The sequence below is a fragment of the Capra hircus genome, chromosome 8 (assembly GCF_001704415.2).
Source record: "Capra hircus breed San Clemente chromosome 8, ASM170441v1, whole genome shotgun sequence".
Classification (NCBI taxonomy): Eukaryota; Metazoa; Chordata; class Mammalia; order Artiodactyla; family Bovidae; genus Capra; species Capra hircus.
Window position 1 is genome coordinate 110,003,675 of NC_030815.1, and position 6,202 is coordinate 110,009,876.

The following is a 6,202-nucleotide window of genomic DNA, read 5'->3' on the forward strand; positions in this document are numbered from 1 at the left end:
GCCTTGGGCTCTCTCTCTCTCACGGAACCTAAAAGCCGGGGCAAGTAAGTAGACATGGCGAGCCTCCACGCCCCGGGTGGGAATTCAGCCAGAAAACAGAGCAAAGAGGAGACACGGGGGAACCAGTCCAGCGACTGGCCCAGCCTCTATTGTTGTAAAGGCTTTTTATACCTTTTTTTGTACATAGACATCAATGGATAATATAAAATTATGCAGCATCAGCAGCCCTGACTCTTATCAAAACCAAGCTTTCTTTCTGCATACCTAGTTGTATACACAAGTCTTAGGTGGCGGCAGAGGAGTTCCCTTTTTGTTTTGTGGTGAATCAGGTGTCTGGGGGACTGTGACATGACGAATCAGCCTGTCCGGGATCCAAATTGGTGAATCTGCGTTCTGTGGAAAAAATGTAAACACCTCCTCGACCACCAGTTAATATTGGGTTGGGACCTTTTTATTGTCTGGAGAGGAGGTCTTTCCACTTTACCAACGGCTTTACATTTTATTGTTCCAGACGAATCAGCATTTAATGTATTACAAAGAGAACGTGTTGTAAAATCTGATGGGGGAAAACTATACTTAAATTCTCCTTTTTTAATTTTTGAATTAACAAAGCATGTGAGGGTAAATGATGCAAGATTTGACCACAATAATTTCCTATAGCAATCTGCCAATCATCATCAAACATTTGAAAAGCATCAAGTTGTTCTCTGTTATATGGAATTACAATTTTTGATGGCTCTTACCAAACAATTTAATAAATCAATATTCTTGAATTAATCTTTATAATTAACATATTAATTAATACATATTGCAGCAATACAACATGCACACAACTAATACCAACGAACACAAACCAAGGCACTGTAATAACGCATGTCACACAGACAACGCAATTATACAGTAGATACGACACACGTTATCACAGCACGCCAATCTACAGCAATTACTATCAGCCACATACAAACTATATTACTGCAATATGTACACTATGTATATAATTATACAGTATATATTCAATATGTATATGTATAGTATACACATTAATTTATATATGAATTATGTATAGTTCTATAAATAGAATTAGGTATATCCCCCTTTTTTGCACTCTGTAATCCCTTCATATTTCTGCGTATTAGCGCTTTACCAACACTACAACCATAAAGAACAGAATTCCAAGTACTGTACTTTTTAGCTTGGGGAGATCACAGTCTACAGACTCATTTACTTATATTAGACAAGATTAACCCATTCAACTTATTGCAGTTTTTAAATGCATATAAAATACAGAAATTGATGCAATTAAACAAAATCTTCAGGATCTTTTTTTTTTTAATTCTTAGATTGTAATTTTTTTTTCTGCAGGCTTAATTACCGGTCCCCATGATCACCAGTGGTTATGGCTCAATTTAACTACACCAATTTATCAAGCTTTCCTTAAAGATAACATAAGTTAAAATTACAATTTCTTATCAAAAGGTTTAGGGTTTTCCGAATTTTAAATATTTGCTCTCCCTCCTCCCCTCACCTTAAGACATTTCAAATAAACTAAAAATAACCACATCTCACCTGCAACATTCCTTAGTAATCATTTGATGTATAAAATTTTAACTATGCCCCCAGTTATTTTAAGACACGAAAATGGCTGCCTACCAATCTGTCTTGTCACAAGTTAGAAATACTACATTTAAGAATTAACATGAGGGTTTCAAGTTTCTTCCAGTTTAGACATTTATACCTTTGTGCTTGTCGCCTCCGGACGTTACTGTAACATTGACATTTGTATAACCCATGTTTATGTATCTTATATGTGATCCTTTAAGACACTAGTAGGTATACCTTTATTATATTTTATTTATACCCACTCAGGCAAACTGTAATTAGGGAAATATATTTATATTATGTATTTATATCAATATATGAAGTATTGTTAATTGTACTGCCTATTGAGAACTAAGAAACTGAGAAATCCCTTTTCCAAGCAACTCCTATTTGAAACAGCACGTCCCTCCCCCATAGGGTAAAGGGGAGGAAAGGAACTACATAGAGTTAGGAAAGTTTCACAGGTGTCCTCAACTGCCAAGCTAACATTTTTGAACTTTGAACTACTGCAGGGGCTTGAGGGCAAATGAAACAAAATTTGACCCCTGAAATCTATCAGGACAACTTGCCAATTATTACTACTTTGTAAAAGACTTGCAGACGGTTGATCCTCATTGAATGGAATTGCTACATTTGTTACTTCTTTTCCAGACAGTTCCACACTTCTTTTTCTTCCTTTTAAAATTAATTGTGCCACCAAGCTGGGATAAGATAAAACTATCTTTCTTGGGGTCACTGGCAGATGGAACCAATGGGCCTTCTTGTCACAAGCATCCTGATTTGTGGCGAATAATTTAATCTCCTCTTTTGGCAATATTAATCCTAATTAACTGATCATTAAAGCCTCGTCCACTTTAACAAAAGCCAACTCTGTTTCACTAGGCAACTTTTTCCTAGAACTGGGATTCGGATTGTTTTTTAAGCCATCAAACACAAGGTCTTAAATCTGCAGTAGTCAGTTTTAAATGTGGGCATATCCAATTAATATCCCCTAATAATTTCTGGAAATCATTTAAAGTGAGTAAACAATCTCTCTGCAGCTTTAAAGGGACATTATCAGTTTTCAAAACTTTTGGCAGACCTAAATATGAGAAGCAAGTAAAGAGCTGTTACACAACATCTTTATAAGCTTTTCCAATGATCCTTTTGTAGCCTAAATCTGGTCTATAGCTCCTTAGGTGACCAGTAACCATCTAATCTTTGAATACCTCCAGCAACGGGGAACTCACTACTTGCCAAGGTAAACTCTCTCTCACCTCGTCCTCTACAGCATTCCCATCCTCATACCACTTTCTCTAATCCCACCAACTCATTTTTCAGTAGTGTGTGTTGGCCAGGAGCTGGGCCAGTCTTTCCCAGCAATGCAAGAAACGTCCTGCCTATTGTCTAACAGCCCTGACATTTTATTCCTTTGAATTAAAAATCTTTTAAAGGCCTAGAAGCTGTAATTTTTTGCACCCAAAAGCTAGATCACTAGATCTGAATCCTCTGGGGCCCCTAGCTTGAGAAGTCAAGGCTTTTCCTGTCTGATAGTAAGGTGAGAGCAAAAGCTGTGCTATTCCTTAGCCTTTATTGATTTGCACAGTTTCAGTAGGTGGCGAGATCAAAACTTTAATTTCCTTAGCATAACCAGACATCACCGAAATTCCTTGAAAAGAAAGCGAGCTACACCCCAGCACAAGTCTTACAATGTCCTCAGGCAGGGGGCCAGCCACTCCCATTGGCACATCAGGGGTTAATATTGTTGCCCTGGCGGAGCTGAGGGCTAGTCCTAAGCTTCTGCTGCTGCTGCTAAGTCGCTTCAGTCGTGTCCGACTCTGTGCGACCCCAGACCCCACAGACGGCAGCCCACCAGGCTCCGCCGTCCCTGGGATTCTCCAGGCAAGAACACTGGAGTGGGTTGCCATTTTCTTCTCCAATGCATGAAAGTGAAAATTAACAGTGAAGTCGCTCAGTCGTGTCTGACTCCTAGCGACCCCATGGACTGCAGCCTACCAGGCTCCTCTATCCATGGGATTTTCCAGGCAAAGAGTACTGGAGTGGGGTGCCATTGCCTTCTACCTGGGGTTAATTGGCGCGGCTTTTCATCTCTGTTTAGCAGGACATTGCCGGCAAAAACGTTCCATTTGGCCACAAGAGAAACATTTTGTATTTGTAAAATCCTTTTTATTACGATTATTTTTCTTTTTCTCTTTTTTGTATTTCTTTTTCTCTCTTTTTTTTTTGCTTGGGTGAGGCCCTCCTGAGGGGATTTTCTGCAAGGAGCAAGCTCTGTTTTAAAAGCTCCTTTGTTTTTTAAATTTCTGCCTATCTTTTTCAACCTTAGGCAATGTTCTGGGAGGCTTTGGCTGTAAAGTGGAGAGTTCTTAAGCCCCGGGGAGGCGCAAGCAGAGATTGCAGTGGTCGCCTTAAATCTGATAAATTTTTAAAGGTTTTAGATTTTTAAAGGTTTGCGTAGAGGGGGAGGGGGCTCGACCGGGCGCCCGGCCGCAGCGTCCTGTAAGCTCTCTCTTTCCTCGGGAGATAGAACAGTCTCCTTCTTTTTGTTAGCCAATGGCAGAAAAATATGATGTGCGTAGAAGGTGGAGACCCACTACCATCCACCGCTATAGCCTCTCCCATAGTCTATCTAACAGCCTCATGACGGGGTCCAGAACATTTCTAATCATATTCCACAGAGCAAAAGCATCTACAGGAACTTTTCTGGCTCATGTAAAGTATAATAAGTTTTTAGCTGTTTTCATACCTTCACCCAAGTATCCAAATTAACAGTGTCCTTTTCTGGAAACCAAGGACATTGCTTATACAAATTTTAAAAGAAATTGAACAGTAGCCTTTTTAACTTTAATTTCTCTTTTGTTTAACAGTTGCAAAATTACTTGTATAAAGAGTTGTCGTTCTTTTGACTCATTGTTACCCGTGTCAGAAAATTAAGATTTATAGAAAAGTCTGCCTTGTCAAGGTTTTACCTTAGCCAAGGGGGGTTTCTTTCAACCCGTCGGTTTCTTTCAACCCAAAACTTCCCACCCTTCTTTCCCTACCTGTCTTATGCAGGGGGGTCCGCGACACCCTGAGTGGGGTCCTAGCCGTCCCGAAAACTGCACACTGGGGGAGACCTACCTTCGAATAGCCTGTTCCAGGCGCCACTTGCCGGGGTCCAGCCCCGGTGGATCCAGGGAAATTCGAAGGGTGAACGGCGTAGGCGAGGAAAGCTCATTTATTTAGAAATATAAGATTAGATTAGGAAGAAATAGTGTAGTAGGAAAATTTGGTGGAGAAGAGAGGCTGAATAACTTGGTTCACATGGAGAACTAATAAAACTTCAGGACAAGAAGTTTGCACCATCTACGTTAGGCCACCGGCGCCCGCCTGAATGTCGGAGAGTGCCCCGCCTTGGGCTCTCTCTCTCTCACGGAACTTAAAAGCCGGGGCAAGTAAGTAGACATGGCGAGCCTCCACGCCCCCGATGGGAATTCAGCCAGAAAACAGAGCAAAGAGGAGACACGGGGGAACCAGTCCAGCGACTGGCCCAGCCTCTGTTGTTGTAAAGGCCTTTTACACCTTTGTTTGTACATAGACAGCAATGGATAATATAAAATTGTGCAGCATCAGCAGCCCTGACTCTTATCAAAACCAGGCTTTCTTTCTGCATACCTAGTTGTATACACAAGTCTTAGGTGATTTACATCATCTTCTGGCCAGAGGGCCAATTAACATTTTACGGCCCTTTTCTGATAAGGGTTTGTCAACCAGAAGACTTATTTGTGTTGAAAATGTTGTTCTTCCCAAAGTCTGGTGCCACTCTCAGAAAGCACTAAATAAAGTTACATTCTTACATAGCAAGGATACAACAATTTATAACAATGAAAAGGAGTACAGTGATTTATAACAAAGGAAAAGTAATTAATTCAAAAGTCTAGTGTTGCTAACATCAAAACTACTATATTCCTTTTTCTATATCCCAATTACATTGATTAATATCCTTCAGGTGTTAAAAGATAAAGAATACGGAGGCCTGGCAACAGTCATTGACTCAACAGTGAAAACCCATCACCAATATGATTTTTAGCTCTTTAGAAAAGGCTCTGTATTTTTAAGATGCTTTAAGCTTTGTGCCTCTTGCGGTTGGGGGGCTGTAAACAATTCACAAATTGCAAAAAGTCCGGGGGAACCTGTCAGGCAAGTTAGAGAGCCATCAAAGGGGTTTGAGCTGATGCAGGAGACTGAAGCCCTGAATTAACTTTTTTCCAGAGAATGTCAGAAGAGTGAAAAGCACAGTAATAAAGCAGGCAGGCTCTGGTTTTGGGGGTAGATGTTCAGGAAAACGCAGGGGGAACCCCTGAAGCCAGATCACGCCTTTGCGTTTTGTCGGGCTTCCTTCCTCATGACCTTTGCCATGGGCGGGATTCCTCACGCTGGCTCCCAGCAGGCCAGGGTCCTGCGTAGCGACCTCCAAGGTGAGAAGACAAGCGAGCCCCAGCCTGGCCAGGCAGGCAGCGGTGCCCCCACTTCTTGGCAGCCTCTCCTGTGTAGCATCTCCTCTGAGGTCAGCGAACTTGGTGAGTGAGGCAGGCAGGGCAGTTCCCCCGTTACAGACAGAGGA